Source organism: Mirounga angustirostris, unplaced genomic scaffold (genome assembly GCF_029215605.1).
Source record: "Mirounga angustirostris isolate CCGP_5_RB_7025 unplaced genomic scaffold, mMirAng1.0.hap1 SCAF_13, whole genome shotgun sequence".
NCBI classification, from domain to species: Eukaryota; Metazoa; Chordata; class Mammalia; order Carnivora; family Phocidae; genus Mirounga; species Mirounga angustirostris.
Genome location: NW_026991721.1, coordinates 91,394,246 through 91,411,243, shown reverse-complemented (window position 1 = coordinate 91,411,243; position 16,998 = coordinate 91,394,246). Strand labels below are relative to the sequence as shown.

The 16,998-nt window shown below is 43.8% G+C and overlaps 1 protein-coding gene across 1 annotated transcript in view; it reads right to left on the bottom strand.

Annotated features, from left to right (window-relative positions):
* The window catches only part of BSX (brain specific homeobox), an 87,409-nt gene that overhangs the window by 54,764 nt on the left and 15,647 nt on the right, over nt 1-16,998 (bottom strand). Inside the window, exons 2-4 of the mRNA XM_045892879.2 lie at nt 9,912-10,119; nt 1,850-2,234; nt 1,137-1,640 (exon numbers count right to left, since the gene is read on the bottom strand). The gene's annotated coding sequence lies outside the window, so the exon portion shown is untranslated. The remainder of the gene's footprint in view (nt 1-1,136; nt 1,641-1,849; nt 2,235-9,911; nt 10,120-16,998) is intronic.

The window sequence follows — 16,998 nt, the reverse complement described above, 5'->3', positions numbered from 1 at the left end:
CTCTACCTCCATGGCGGTTCTCACTCCCACCACCCCGCAGCCCAGGCCTCTCTCTTCTTGCAGAACCAGACTAGCTGGACCACATAGACCAGTCCTACAGCTTCAACAATGGGAGCAGCTCTCTATGCAAACTAACTGCAAAATATTATGTTGTTCAGGATGTGGGCTCTGAGTCAGACTAAGGAGGTTCCAATGTTAACCCTATAGTCATCTCACTCTCTTTCTCTCTCTCAAATAAATAAAATCTTTTAAAAAGCCGGGGGTGGGTGGGGGGTGTGCACCTGCGTGGCTCAGTCGATTAAGCATCTGCCTTTGGCTCAGGCCATGATCCCAGGGTCCTGGGATCGAGCCCCACGTCTGGCTCTCTGCTCTCCCTATCCCTCTGCCCCTCCCCCTGCTTGTGCTCCCCCTCTCTTTCTCTCTCTCTCTCAAATATATAAATAAAATCTTAAAAAAAAAAAAAAATCTACAGTCATCTCTTACTGTGACCTTGGGGAATGTATTTTACTTCTCTGGGCCCCAGTTTCTTCACCTGTAAAATGGGAAAAAGAAACAGGAGGCCTTATTTTATAAGGTTATTTGAAGGATTAAAGGAGATAACATGTAAAAATTCATACCAGGCTATTACAAGCACTTGGGAAATGCTAACTATAATTCAAGAGCATCAAAAAGGCCACAAGCCCCAAATGTCATTCACCACCAGCTTGCTGGTGCCTAAACTCCACATGGTTAAGATTGTGGGCTGTCGGGCTCCCTGCTCGGCAGGGAGTCTGCTTCTCCCTCTGACCCTCCCCCCTCTCATGTGCTCTCTCTCTCTCATTCTCTCTGTCTCAAATAAATAAATAAAAAAAATCTTTAAAAAAAAAAAAAAAAGATTGTGGGCTGAGAGGCAGACTACTTTGGTTCAAAACCTGCTTCCTGGGGCGCCTGGGTGGCTCAGTTGGTTAAGCGACTGCCTCCGGCTCAGGTCATGATCCTGGAGTCCCTGGATCGAGTCCCACATCGGGCTCCCTGCTCAGCGGGGGGTCTGCTTCTCCCTCTGACCCTCCTCCCTTTCATGCTGTCTCTCATTCTCTCTGTCTCAAATAAATAAATAAAATCTTTAAAAAAAAAAAAAAACCTGCTTCCTCACTTACGAGCAGCATAGCTTTGGGGAAGTCTCTAAGGCTGAGACTTGATTTCCTCCTCTTCAAAATGGGGGTGATGCTGATTATGCACTCCCTCTTAAGGACATCGTGAGGATCCAATAAGTGAATACACGTAAACTGTTTAGGATGGTGCTGCCACACCGGAAATGCCCAGTAAATATTAGAATTCATGGTAGAGGTACCACAGCTTCACCCCACTGCTGAAGGTTTTGTCCATTTGTTCACACCAAGGCTGAGGGAATCTCCGCGTTCTGGCATTCCACCTCACCCACCACGATGATGGTCTTCATCTCCACTCTTATTAGATCCATGTAGCAGGAGACTGAGTGCACAGGTGACTAAGACATCACTCCTGCCCTCCAGGAGCTTGTGACCCGGTCCACAACCGGTAAGAATTAGGGAGCGACGTGCACTTTGCAACACACTTTCTCAATTACAGTTCTGTGCTTGCTCACAACTCTGGAAAACGGGTGTTACCCGTCCCTTCTGTAACTGAAGAGAGGGGTTTGGTCAGTGTAAGTGACTCGCAAAGGTCACAGGGCTAGTGAGTGGCCAAGCCAGAATGAGAACGTGTGCCCCACCCGCAGCCACGCTTGCTGCCCCCAGAGAATGGATTTCCGTCCATGGGAGGGGACCAAGGACGTGGGATTCCTGCGGAGCAAGGAGACTGGGGAGGTCTGTCACAAGTTCCTGCTACTTACCCGCCAGCCTCCTCCGTGGAAGGTAAGTGATGGCTTTCATGCAAACGGCCTCCAGGCAGATGCTGGGAGAGCACAAGGGAAAGGCCTGGCCTGCGGGACTCCCTTCCTTGGATGAGTGGCCTCTCCTCCTCCCTGTCTCCCCCATTCCAGTTTTGTCAAAGGGCAATTAAGCCCGTCGCTCCTGTCTGAGGAGGCTGCCTTTGTCATTAGGGTCCCATCCTCCTCCTCCTCCTCCTCGCATCGCGGATAATGAGGCCTCCCCTAATTAGAGTTTTACAGTCACCTACAATTAGGCCCCTTTAAGGCTTTTGAATAGGATACTTTTAACCTATTTTGCCTTGTAATTGGGGCATCTATCCAGGTGTACGCACATAGGAAGCAGGCACTGGTAAGGGTAGAGAATAAAGGAGTCAGGTCAAAACATGTATAACATATGCACACATACACAGTTACATATATACACACACGCACATGCGTGTATTCATACGCACACATACCATACGCAGGACCGCACGCTTGCTGAGCATGTGCATGGTGCACAAAGATTCGTGGCTGCCTTTGTGTGTGTGCTTGGGCTCCGGGGTGGTAAGGGAGAACATTTGGCTATGTGTTTACTGTTCAAAGTGTGCATGTGGAAGGTAGGTGTGTGGGGGCAGAGGGTTCTCGTTGTGTGTGAGTGTGTTAAGGGAAGGGAGCGGGGAAGCAGGAAATTGTCACTGAGTGCCTACTATCTCTTTCCAAGAAGGGAATTTATTTTTAATAGATAATACATGTACATGGATTCAAAAGGTACAAAAGAGGTCAGTGAAAAGAATGAGATCTCCCTTCCACCCTTGCCCCCAGTCAGCCAGTTCTCTTCCCAAAAGGGGATCTTCTACCAGAGATATGCTATGCCTATACAGCAGATATTTATAAATACCTTTTTTGTAACTGAGTAATAGTTAAATGTACTCATTGTTCTGAACCTTGCTCTTTCTATTTAAAAATAGATGTTGTCTGTTATTGTTGTTCTGGGCAGTGTTCCATATCTCTATAGAAAGAGCTTTTTTTTAATATCTTTTTAATGACTATATCGTATCTTGTTTTCATACCATTATCATTTAATTAACAATACTCTTGTGAAGTAGATCTGTTTCTTCCCATTTAAAAAAACACATTTTTTCTCTCATCTTCCGCCTAAGGAAGCTTAGTTTGCTCTTAAGCATGTTCACCAGAGCAGATCGGGGAATTGCAGACCCTGAGAATCCAAGGTGGGGCTGGAGGAGGGCAGAGGAGTTGGACGAGAGACCCAGAGGAGCTGCCTTGGGGAGTGTGGGGCTGCCTGTATGGTCTGCAGTCTGGGATGCTAGAGATTAGCAGGGCCTGGGATGTCCCTGCTTGGTTCTAATGCCCTAGGGTAGCCTTTCAGACCCTGGACATTTACTGAGTGATAATACAGTGATCTATTAGTGATATATTGTGACATAATCAACTACCCTGAAACTTAGTGGCTTACAACACTGAAAATCATTTATTTTCTCTCATGGTTTCTGTGAGGCAAGAATGCAGGAGCAGCTTGGTTGGGTGGTTTGGGCTCAGGATCCCTTGTGAGGCTGCAGTCGGGATGTTGACTGGGGCTGCCTCATCTGAAGGCTTGGCCGGGGCTGGCAGACGCACTCCTGACATGGTTCACCCACATGGTTGGCAACTGGTACTGGCTTCTACCTGGAGGTCTTCATTCCTCTCCACAGTGATGCTTGAGTGTCTAAAGTCGTTTTTTATTGCTGCTCAATAAACCACCACAAACTTAGTAGCTTAAAACAGCCCCCATTTATTATCTCCCAATTCTGTAACCAAAAGTTTAGGCAGGCTCAATTGGGTTCTCTGCTTAAGGTCTTACAAAGCCAAAATCAAGGTGCCAGCAGGTCTGGGCTCTTCTCTGGAAGCTCTGGGAAAGACTCTGCTTCCAAACTCATTCAGGTGTTGGCAGAATTGCTTCTTGCATTCCTCTAGGGCTGAGCTCCCCATTTGCTTGCTGGCTGTCAGCTGAGGGTGGCTCCCAGCTTTAGAGGCCACTTGTAAGCTCAGCTAAGTTATAATAATGAATCAGTCCTTCTCATGCTTTGAATCTGTCTGATGTCTTCTTCTGCCCCCAGCTGGAAAAAACTCTCTAGACTCATATGATTGGGGCCCCTGGGTGGCTCAGTCGGTTAAGTGTCTGACTCTTGATTTCAGCTCAGGTCATGATCTCAGGGTTGTGAGACTGAGCCCTTGTTGGGCTCTGAGCTGGGCATGGAGCCTGCTTAAGATTCTCTGTCTCAAACCATGAGAGACTATGGACTCTGAGAAATAAACTGGGGGTTCTAGAAGGGAGTGGGGTGGGGGGATGGGTTAGCCTGGTGAGTATTGAAGAGGGCACGTATTGAATGGAGCACTGGGTGTTATACGCAAACAATGAATCATGGAACATTACATCAAAAACTAATGATGTAATGTATGGTGATTAACATAACATAATAAAATTAAATTAAAGAAAAAGAAAAAAAAAGACTCTCTGTCTCCCCCTCTTCCTTTGCCCCTCTCCCCCACTTGGGTTCTCTCTCTCTCTCTCAAAAATATAAATAAATAAATAAATAGGACTCATATGATTAAATTGGACCCACTCAGATAACCTCCCTATCTTAAGGTCAACTGGTCAGTAACCTTAGTTACATCTGCAAAATCCCTCTTGCCATGCAACATGAGATAATGATGGGAAACAGTAGAGAGCAAAGGCTACTGGGGCCAACAGAGTATGAGGATTGCTCTACATCTTCCCTAACACTTGGTATTATCTGCCTTTTTCTTTTCATTATTCTGGTTGGCCATTTAATACCATTCATTTAGCAAGCATCTATCGAGTCCCTACTACTATATGCTAAGGGGAGCATCTAAAACCATGTCTAACACAGAGTAGGCCTTCAGTAAATATTTGTTAGCTGATTTTCCAGGTGGTGGAGATACAAAACTCAGTAAGACATGGATTCTGCCCACAAGGAGCACTCTCTCTCTCTCCCTCTCTCTCTCTAGATATATATACATATAAAGATTGATGACCAGCATGTAAATAACTATAATACAGTTAAAAAAAAAAAAGGCAAAAAGAGCCATGAAGAAGGTTAGAATGCTAGAAGAACTCAAGGTGGAGAGAAAATGTTTTCTGATTTAGAGAGAAAAATCTAGGGAAACTTCCTGTAGTAGATGGCATTTGAGTGGGTTTTATAAGAAGGAATTAGGGTTTAGACATGCAGAGATGATGGGGAATGATAGTAATGGCTAATAATTCCGAGCAGATAGAAGAGCATAAGCAAATTACTGAGTGTTTACAGAACCTCAGGCCTAGGAGAAACCATAGTGATAAAGATTCTCTAGTCCATGAGCTACAAACTGGCAGCGTTCTGGACACATTCAATGCCCAGACGTATCTTGTTTGGTCTACTCAGTGTTTTTAAAAGTTTACATTTGAATGCCTTTCAGCAGAGTGTGCACTTTCCAATTCTACTTTAGTCAACCCAACTTCCTCTGTCTTAAACCACTCTTCAGCCTCTTCATAGATTGACGTTATCCCCCGAGCTTCTGAGGGATTTCTGTTTGAGTCCATGGAGTTCAATAATCTCTTCATTTATAGGTGAGGACACCAAAGTCCAGGAAAGGCTAAGTGACCCGCTCAAGGAGACACTGATGGTGGTGTTTCTACACGACTTCCCAGTTTCTTTTTTTTTTTTTAAAGATTCTATTTATTTATTTGACAGAGAGAGACACAGCGAGAGAGGGAACACAAGCAAGGGGAGTGGGAGAGGGAGAAGCAAGCTCCCCGCAGAGCAGGGAGCCCAATGCAGGACTCGATCCCAGGACCCTAGGATCATGACCTGAGCCGAAGGCAGTCGCTTAACCAACTGAGCCACCCAGGCGCCCATGACTTCCCAGTTTCTTGATGCCCTGCCTGAGCTTCCTTTGCAGAGAGGCTGACAGACCAAGGAGCTCAGTCACACTTATTGTGAAGCATCCCCTGACAGGTAACTGCATCATGGCCATCAACAAACCCATGTTTGCTTTTCCTTGGAGCAGATTTTAAGGAAAGGAAAAGGCAAGGAGCCCAAGGTTTCCAGGCAAAGATGAAGACACAGCCTAAATTGTGCTTCCTTTGTCATTTTGCTGAAAGCTGAGCTGAGGAACCAAACGGCAAGAAATTGCTTAACTAAATTAAAAATGCAACCAGAGGGGCGCCTGTGTGGCTCAGTCAGTGAAGCATCTGACTCTTGATCTCCATTCAAGTCTTGATCTCAGGGTTTTGAGTTCAAGCCCCAGGTTGGGCTCCACACTGGGCGTGGAGCCTACCTTAAAAAAAAAAAAAAAAGTATCTAGGATGTATCTTCCCTGCTCAGGAATGCAATGATTTCCTGAACAAACCTAACCACACGAGAAGCAGACTTATTTAAAACTGGGATGGCAGTAGACTCTGAGGCCACCTGGTGGCCACTTTCAGCCCAGAAAAGGCAGAGGGGTTGAATTAAGGTGTTTAATTCAGGTAGGACTGACGGATACTTGGTATAGAAAACTCCCTGACGGATACTTGGTATAGAAAACTCCCCACCGATGAACATGGTATTGCAGGTATCAAAAAGTTCTACTTGGGGGCCAAAGCAGTGGAGAGTCCAGTGGAGGTAGGTGGATTGAAATGCAGGACTTTGAAAGCACGTGTAAGAGCTTCTTCCCCGAGCCCTGAAGAAACAGGTGATACAGGCATGGAGATAGGTACTGGCAAAAGGAGTAGGGTGGGAAGAGGTAGGGTTCAAGTCTCCCTATAAGCTCTGGAGGCCCCAGTTTAAGAGTATCTCTCCAGGCCTTCTGGGTTATGCAAGGAAGAAAGAAACAGTTCCCTATACATGGTGTTCTTCAAAATATGCTTACAAATATTATTCACTTTTAAAAACATGTATTGACTTTATTACAAATTAATAACAACCACAATAAATGGTGTGAGGGAAAAAAGAATTCACCTAAGTACGTTTAGACAGTAATTTAATCTGTATACACTGAGAATAAAGAGTACACGATTAATAAATCTGTTTTTCAAATAGGTTATAGGTTAGCAATTCTGAAACGGCTTTATGTGTAATCTAGGGTTGAGCAAATAAGTAAATATATTGTTAATAATAAACACCAGGGGTGCCTGGGTGGCTCAGTCGTTAAGCATCTGCCTTCAGCTCAGGTCATGATCCCAGGCTCCTGGGATCGAGCCCTGTATCGGGCTCCCTGCTCGGCGGGGAGAAGCTCCCGGCTTCTCCCTCTCCCACTCCCCCTGCTTGTGTTCCCTCTCTCACTGTGTCTCTCTCTGTCAAATAAATAAATAAAATCTTTTAAAAAATAATAATAAACACCCGAGTTTTTATGGTCAGAGAAAGGAATTACAAATAAGAAAGGGAAAGGATAGAATGACCCCTGTGTTAGAATGGAATCGGAGGGATCAGTATAAAGTCATGTTTTTTAATAGATAGACAGACAACCAGATATGGAAATAAGTAGAGATGTGTGTGTATTTCACACATACATATATTTCCTAGTTCTGCCCACTGAGTGAAGAAACAATGACACTCCAGCAGCAATGAACATCTAGTGTCCAGACCTTTGTTTCTAAACATATTCTCCGGGTCACCTGGGTGGTGCAGTCGGTTAAGTGTCTGACTCTTGGTTTCAGCTCAGGTCATGATCTCAGGTTCTTGGGATCGAGCCCAACGTCCAACTCTGCACTCAGCATGAGTCTGCTTAAGATTCTCTCTCCCTCTCCCTCTGTCCCTCCCCCCATTCTCTCTCTTTCTCACTCTCTCTCTCAAATAAAGAAATAAATCTTTTAAAAAAAAACATTATTCTCCAATAAAAAGGAACCTTAAAGATTACACGGCAGGGGCAGAGAAAGTACAGTGTGAACTTGGAACATACCAGCAGGTAAGGAAGTGCTCAAAAACATGATGAGAACATAGTGAGGAGATGCAAGCTCACTTGATGGGGCTCCAGAATCTGGGACAATTTGGTCAAGAAAATAAATGATAATAACAAATTATGATCCACAGAATAAAAGAAATATTCAATAGTTCATGTTGCTATAAATAGATGGTTGATTGAATAAATAGATAATAAATGGAGAGAAAGGGAAAGTTCTTTCTTATAGCACTCCAATTCATAAACATAAAAATGATGAAAATAGAAAACCATCGATTGCAAACACCACTGTAGTAATTGTTTCAAGAAAGTATTGATGCTAAAATTTGTGGATGAAAATATGACTGGAAATGGGATATTTATATCATCTCCAGGTATTTCTCCACAAGATGATTATTAATTACTGGGGAGAAAGGTAATAACTTCACAGGGGAAAAACCTGGCAGATATCTCCTTAACCAAGTGATCAAAGTTAATATCACAGTAAGGAAACATATAGATACTAAGTGTCTTCTGATATGATGTGCGAAGAAGGACACAGCATCACTTCTACAGTATTCTTACCAACACGCATAACCGAATTTAACGACGAGGAAACTCAGACAAACCCAAAACTGAGGGATAGTCTGCAATCCAACTGACCAGTGCACTTCAAAAGTGCCAAGGTCATGAAAGATGAAGAAAAACCAAGACACTGTCTCAGTTTTAAAGACTAAGGAGACATGACAGATAAATGCAATGCGTAATCCCGGATGGTACCATGGACCATAAACAGGACATTAGTGGGACCGTTGCTGGTAATAGTAGCAAAGGCAATTTCCTGGTTTTATCACCGTATTGTGGTTATACAACACGTTAACATTACGGGAAGTTAGGTGAAGAGTATATAGGAGGGGCGCCTGGGTGGGGGCTCAGTGGGTTAAGCGTCTGCCTTTGGCTCAGGTCATGATCCCAGGGCCCTGCGATTGGGCTCCTTGCTGGTGGGGAGCCTGCTTCTCCCTCTGCCTTCCCCTCCTCCCTGCTTGTGCACACACTCTCTCTCTCTCTCTCTGACAAATAAATAAATAAAATCTTTAAAAAAAAAAAAAAGAGTATATAGGAATTCTTTGTACTATTTTTGTAATTTTTTGTAAATCTTATAAACTCTTTTCATGCACATCTCACATACCTGTATCTTAATCAATTGCTTTCTTATTTTTATTTTATTTTTTAATTTTATTTATTTATTCATGAGAGACAGAGAGAGAGAGAGAGAGGCAGAGGGAGAAGCAGGCTCCCAAGGAGCAGGGAGCCCGATGCGGGACTCGATCCCAGGACCCTGGGATCATGACCTGAGCCAAAGGCAGACGCTTAACCATCTGAGCCACCCAGGCGCCCTCAATTGCTTTCTTCATTCACTGATTTTTTTTCATTAAAGGACTGTAGGCTAAGCCTCATACTGGGAACACAACAATAAATAGGCCTGACATAATCCTTACTTTCAATGAACCAAAGGTTCCATGGAGATATAACTAAACAGTCAATGACAATGTAATATAATAAGTGCAGTGATGTGTTAAGCGACTGCAGGCAGGGTGACATAATACCACAAACTCTAGAGCTATAGTGTCTGGATTCGATTCCAGGCAGTACCACTAGCTGTGGGACTTTGGGAAAGTTATGAAGCCTCTCTGTGCTTCCATTTGCTCATCTGTACAATGAAGATGATAGTAATTGTATCCACGTGCTATGGTTACCGTGAAAATTAAATGAGTTAATTTTATAAAGCACTTAGAAGGGTGCCTGGCCCACAGTAAGCATTATAAAATAAATAAGAACACACGAGTAGGGGAGCATCTAACCCCAATGTGTGGAGAAGGGGAGTCTTTAAGAAAAAATGTTCCAGAGCAAGTGACGCATAAGCTGAGACCCAAAAAGCAGAACAATCGGCCTTTGCAAAGGCCCAGAAATGAGATAAGGGGAAAAGATTCGCAAATTGAAAGAAGATGTGGAGGCGTAGAATGGTGAACTGTGAGTGGTGAGAGAGACCAGATTACGGAGATAGATAAGCAGGGGCCAGATCACACAGGGCCTTTTAAACTGGCTTAAGGAGTTTGATCTTTACCTTCACAGGGATAGGAGCCATGACGAGATTGAGGCAAGAGGTGAGGTGACCAATCTGCCCTTTAGAAAGATCTCCAAGCCTGCAGAGTGGAGCCAGGATGGTCAGTTAGGAGGCCTTCGTGGTGACCCAAATAGAGGGTGGCCTGCCAGACAGAGAGAGGTGGACCGATTTGGAAGAGATTTGGAAGGCTGGGTCAAGTGACTTGTCACTAAAGTAGAAGCACAATGAGAGGAGAAAAATTTTTAACATGTTTATTGAGATATAAATCACATACGTACAACTCACCCTTTTTTTTATATAATTTTTTTATTCTTATGTTAATCCCCATACATTACATCATTAGTTTTAGATATAGTGTTCCATGATTCATTGTTTGTGCATAACACCCAGTGCTCCGAGCAGAATGTGCCCTCCTCAATACCCATCACCAGGCTAACCCATCCTCCCACCCCCTCCCCTCTAGAACCCTCAGTTTGTTTCTCAGAGTCCATCAAAAGGAATGAGATCTTGCCATTTACAACTCACCCTTTTAAAGTATACAATTCAATGGCTGTTAGAATATTCACAGATACGTGTGACTGTCACCACAATCAATTTTAGGACATTTTTGTCACCCCAAAACAAACCCCGTACCCATTAGCAGTCACTCCACATTTCTCCCCAGATCCCTTCCCTACAACTCTATACAACCACCATTCTACTTTCTGTCTCTATGGATTTTCCTATTCTGTGTTTCATCTAAGTGGAATTATACAACATGCAGTCTGTTGTAACTGACTTCTTTTACTTAGCATAATGTGGCCAAGGTTCATCGATGTTTTAGCACACACCAGTATTTCATTCCTTTTTATGGCTGAATATTCCATCATATGAATAAAGCATATTTCATTTACCCATTTAGCAGCTGATGGACATTTGGGTTGTTGACACTTTAGGGCTATTATGAATAATGCTGCTAGGAACATTCATGTACAAGTTTTTGCGTAGACATGTACCTTCATTTCTCTTAAGTATGTAAGTAGGAGTGGAATTCCTAAGTGGTAACTATGGTAACTATATGGTAACTATGTTTAACTTTATTTTTTTTTTTTAAGATTTTATTTATTTATTTGACAGAGAGAGAGCACAAGCAGGTGGAGCAGCAGGTAGAAGGAGAGGGAGAAGCAGGCTCCCGGCTGAGCAGAGAGCCTAACGTGGGGCTCGATCCCAGGACCCTGGGATCATGACCTGAGCCAAAGGCAGACGCTTAACCAATGAGCCACTCAGGCTCCCCCCCAGGTTTAACTTTTTGAAGAACTGACAGACTGTTTTCCAAAGTGGCTGCACCACTTCACATACACCAGTGGTCTATGAGAGTTTCAATTTTTCAACATCCTAGTCAGTATGAAATGATATCTTGTGGTTTGGAGTTGCATTTTTCTGATGGCTAGTGGTGTTGAGCATCTTTTCATGGGCTTCTTGGCCATTTGTATGTCTTCTTTGAAGAAATGTCAACTCAGATGATTTCCCCTTATTAAAAATTGGGTCATTGTTCTTTTTATTGTTGAATTGTAACAGTTCTTTATGTATTCTTTGATACAAATCTCTTACCATATGCATGGTTTGCAAAATTTGTCTCCCATTCTTTTGGTTATCTTTCACTTTCTTGATGATCTATTTTGCCATGCAAAGGCTTTCATTTTGATGATGTCCTGATTACCTTCCCTCTTGCTGCTTTTTTTTTTTTTTTTTTGGTGTTACATCTAAGAAGCTATTGACTAAATCCGAGGTCACAAAGATTTACACCCGTGTTTTGTTCTAAGAGTTTTATAGTTTTAGAATTACATTTAGGGCTTTGATCAATTTTGAGTTAATTTTTGTATATGGTGTGTGGTAGGGATCTTAATTCATTATTTTGTCCATGGGTATCCAGTTGTCCTTGATGAAATTTTGATAGGAGACATATTGAAATTGCTCCCAAGAAGAGTGGGGAGTGGAATCTAGGAAAGAACCATAGGCAACCACGGGTAGTTAAGGAACAACAGAGAAATGCTGTTAGGCCAAAGAGTTTGGGAAATGGGTGGATAGAATAGCACAAATCCAAGAGAGTGTGGTGTCAGAGAATTCAAGGGAAGAAAAGGTTTTGGAGAAAAGGATGAAATTAGCAATGTCAAAATTCTCAAAGAGTTCAAGCAGAATAAGAACTGGGAGTATCTGTTGAATTTAGTGACTGGGTGGTCACTGGTAATAGGGGAAAAGCAGTGTCAGTGGGTAGGTGGGGGTTCTCATCAGAGTCAGGAGTGAAGCAGAGGAAGAAGTAGTTTGACTACGAAGGAGATAATGAAAGCCTATACTTACCATGCATCCACCTTGTGCCAAAAGCTTTCTTTTTTTTTTTTTTTTAAGATTTTATTTATTTATTTGACAGAGAGACACAGCGAGAGAGGAAACACAAGCAGGGGGAGTGGGAGAGGGAGAAGCAGGCTTCCCGCCGAGCAGGGAGCCCGATGTGGGACTCGATCCCAGGACCCCGGGATCATGACCTGAGCCGAAAGCAGACGCTTAACGACTGAGCCACCCAGGTGCCCCACCAAAAGCTTTCATAAATAATCTGTCATTTAGTCTCTTCGACCACCTTATTACTTCCTGTGCGACACCCTACTAGACTTTCTGTGTCTAGAGCACTTCCTGTTTGACACCAGTCAGAATGGAAATTCGACTTCATTCTTAGCGACCATCTTCTTTCAAAGGCTCACAAAACATTTTTTCCCGTAATTTATTCTAGAACTTTGCCGTGATCAACTTCAAGATTATTGGTCTATACCTTCCAGAATTTACCTCTCCCCTTCCACATTTGCCTGTGTTTTGTTTTCTGGTGCCAGTTTTTTCATAGTTCCTTAGCCAGGACTGACACTGTTTCCATGATTAAGTGGATTCAACTGTATGGTTTCGGAAATACACAAGACCTAGATTAAATACCCTTATGTCCTTCTTTCTTTGATTCCCACCCTCTGTAACTCCGCACCACCACCACCAGCGCAAAGAACATAAATGTCACTTCGCAGACAACTTCTGCAGAGATGCCCCAACTTCTCCCCACTAACATTAAACACAACTTGACATCAAGTCCAAACCAAGAGAAACTGGGCAAGCTTTGCTACTCAGTTTTATCCACTGCCCACGTCTCCATTTCCTTAAAGCCCACTGCCTGGTTTTTAAACGGGGCCAACTCTGATTATTTTTAGGCATATGGGGCCAAGGCTGCTTTCCTGAACTTGTTTTCAGCACAATAAAGCATTCTCATTTCTAAACAACAACAAAAAAACCCATCATGCTTTCTTCACCTGCTCAAAGATGCAGCCCCACCATCCCCATCTCCCTAAAAGCTTTCTGCAGCCCACTAAAAATATCCAATGTTGACAGATGCAAGCTATCAATACAGAGACTCAAGATCCCAGGGTGAGAAGTGGCCAGAGGCAAAGTCTTGATAAACAGCTCAAATTGGCTCTTACTCCACAGGTGACGCCTAGTTTATCTGGGTAATTGTAAAGGGCATTTTACAGCAAATCAATTAAATGAAAATCTTTTAAACCCTTTTTAAATGGGGGAAATGGGGGTAGGGTGAAAGGGCCAACCTTTGTAAGCTAACAGGTGATTTTAATTGGAACCAGCAGTGTTATACCATGTTTTTGACCCATTCGGTAAAGGCAGAAAAAGAAATCAATAAATTTCCATCAGCATTTGCCCTCCTGGAGTCTTATAAGTAGAATGGAGACACGAACCCCAGTTAATGGCTTCGTCAAGCACCTCACTGATTCTCTAACAGAATTAAATAGGTTGCAGGTCTCTCACCGTGGTCCTCCACCATTGAGATTCAAAATGCCCCAGTGGGCTGGGCGCCCGCTAGGTGACACACAGGGTACCATCCTCTTTATAAGCACAGGTTCCCCTGCGCTCCCCCCAGGCTCAAGCATGACAGAACCTCCCGAAATAGTCCTATGTTAGAGATGTGAATCCCCCCACTGATCCTTTATTAAAAGCAAAACACAGAAGCTCCCAGTTTCACTCCTGGAAATAGATCCATAGAGAATCCACAGGGCCTAATCAGGCAGCTTGATTTCAGCCACATATTATCTGTATAACCTTGGGTAAATTACTTCACCTCTCTAACTGGCCGTTTTCTCATCTTTATCAGGAGGAGTAATGATACCAACCCACTACCTCACTGGGTTGCTGTGAGATTAAAGGTTGTTGTATGTCAATATACCACAGATAGATGATAGATAGATAGATAGATAGATAGATAGATAGATAGATAGATAGATAGATGATAGATATCCTGCAAACATTTGAACAAGCAAAAACATTTATTTTTTATCTATTTGACAGAGACAGTGCACAATGGGGTGGGGGAGCGGCAGCTGAGGGAGAGGGAGAAGCAGGCTTCCCGCTGAGCAGGGAGCCCAACACAGGGCTCCATCCCAGGACCCTGGGATCGTGACCTGAGCCGAAGGCAGACGCTTAACTGACTGAGCCACCGAGGAGCCCCAATAAGAGTTTATTGTGGGCATGGATTGGTTAACATAACTTAGAGACACTCTGTCCTTCTGCCCTTGTGTGAACAGGATGCAAGGCCTAGGAAGGCAAGTAAGAATGGCTCTAAGATTTAATCCTCAAGTATCCTGCATCCAGTAATCGAGTCTGAGGATTCTGGTTTTCTGAAACCAACTGTAGGGGACACAGAATCCTGCCTCTGGAATATTATCATTTTGTCTTGGTTAAACATTTAATGGACAGTGGTACTTAGAACACTGAAAGCATAAAGAACTGGAATTCACAGAGCTTGCAAACAGATGGCATAAACATGTATGTGCCCGCATGCTAGTGATTATTTGTTTAATAAATATATTTAGGTGACAGAAAAAAAAAAGAGTATTGTGAATAATAAACTGAGAATAACTTTGAGCACAGAGGCATGGCTCATTCATCTTTGTGCCCTCAGAATCTGTCACGCTGCCTTGCATATATTAGGGGTTCAATAAACATTCACTGAATGAGTCACTATATCCAGGGCTCAGGGAACATGAGGACACCCAGCAATAAAGTCATTTGCCCAAGGTCACCATGCCACCTGCCACTTGAAAGCAGAGGTTGTAAATCTCAACCGAGTGGGTTTCCCTTTAAGTTTCCTGCTTCCTACGTGTTTAGATTGTACCTGACTGAGCATAAGCCTTGTGGAGAAAGATTCAATCAAAGTTCCAAGTCTGATTCTATTCCAGCCAGAGCTGAGCGAGTGTCTGTCTCTCCTTTTCCCTGGGTCTGTCACAATCTCAACAAATAGGCTTTTAAATTAAGTAGTGATTTGGAATGTAAGTGAGTGCATTTAAGATGATAAGAGACAGAGAGATCCTAATGGCTGAAATATTTGTCATATCACAAGTAAACGGAGTGTTTCGGGGAGTCACTAATATAACTAATTTTTTCCAAATCCTCCTCTGCTCTATGTGAGTAGAAGAGGTCAGTGCAGGTTGCAGCAGCCTGCAGTGAGCAGCTGTCGGGGGACTGAAGAGAATACTGATGGATGGCTGAGGCACCCGGACTGTTTTCCTCGGGAACCCGGAGCCCAATTGTTCAAATTAAGCCGTGGCTGCCCAACAACCAGCGGCAGGCTACTGCTAATGAAAAGGTGGGGAACTGAATGCGAGGCCCAGACTGCCTCTCCCCAGAGCACACAGATGTGCTCATGGTTTGGGCTCAGCCCTGTGCTGCGAGTCTGAAGGGAAGTTGGAAATAATCGAACGCCACTTCCTCCTCCCCACTCCCACTCCCCATTCCTGAATCTCCTCTGCAGCAAACCCAAATGGTGTCAGTCAAATTTCTTTTTGACTGCTCCCAGAGCCTGGGATCTCACTACCTGCAATGCAGCCCATCTCAATGAGCGTGCTCAGGAGAACCCAGATACTTCCTCTACAGCGGCCACGCTCACATCCCTCTTCGTGGTAGCAGTGAACTGAGAGGTGGACAGCCCTGGTCAGCCGGGCTTGGTGCTTGGAGTGTTAGGCTTACAGTCACACGTCTGAGTTCAAGTCTCGACAGCCCCCACCCGCCCACCACCACCACCCAATTTGCTGTTATATCTTCAGCTCGGAACCATACTTGCGGAGACACTTCTGGTTTGTAAAAATGGGGATGATGTCTACCCTTTCGTAAGTGGAAGAGTTGGTGGAGAGGGAGAAATGGTCATTTTACCTGAAACTCACATTAATGAAGGGCCTCACATTTAGATTTTGACATTATCTCAAAATGAATATATATTCAGCCACAGAGAAATACAGGATTGGAAGGAGGTGTTCACCATCCAGTTTGAAACTTATGTGACATTTTTGGACCATACCTGCAGTATGCTCTAAGGAATTTTTTTAAAGATTTTATTTATTTGTCAGAGAGAGAGAGCACAAGCAGGGGGAACTGCAGGCAGGGGGAACTGCAGGCAGAGGGAGAAGCAGACTCTCCACTGAACTCAAGGAGCCTGATGAGGGACTCGATTCCAGGACTCTGGGATCATGACCTGAGCCGAAGGCAGACACTTAACCGACTGAGCTACCCAGGTTTCCCCACTCTAAGGAATTTTTAAAATAATTTTTTTCTGAGACAAGTACATGACATTGCATTTTTAAAGCATTCATTCATTCAATGTAAAATTTTTAATGCACCACAATTTTTGTAATCTCAAATTGGCATTTCTTTATAATTTGAGAGCCTAAAAAAATGGAAATGGTCCAGGCATCCAAGAGCCTCTGTCCTGCCTCCTTATAAGACTACTGTTGTAATCAGGGGCACCTGGCTGGCTCAGTGGGTAAAGCATGCAACTCTTGATCTGGAGGTTGTGAGTTCGAGCCCCACGATGGGTATAGAGATTACTTAAAAAAAAATATTGTTGTAATCAAATAATATTAAGAATGTAAAATTGGGGGGTGCTTGGGTGGCTCAGATGGCTAAGTGTCTGCCTTTGGCTCGGGTCATGATCCCAGGGTCCTGGGATGAAGCCCCGCATCGGGCTTCTGCTCAGCTGAGAGTCTGCTGCTCTCCCTGCCTCTCCCCCACCCCA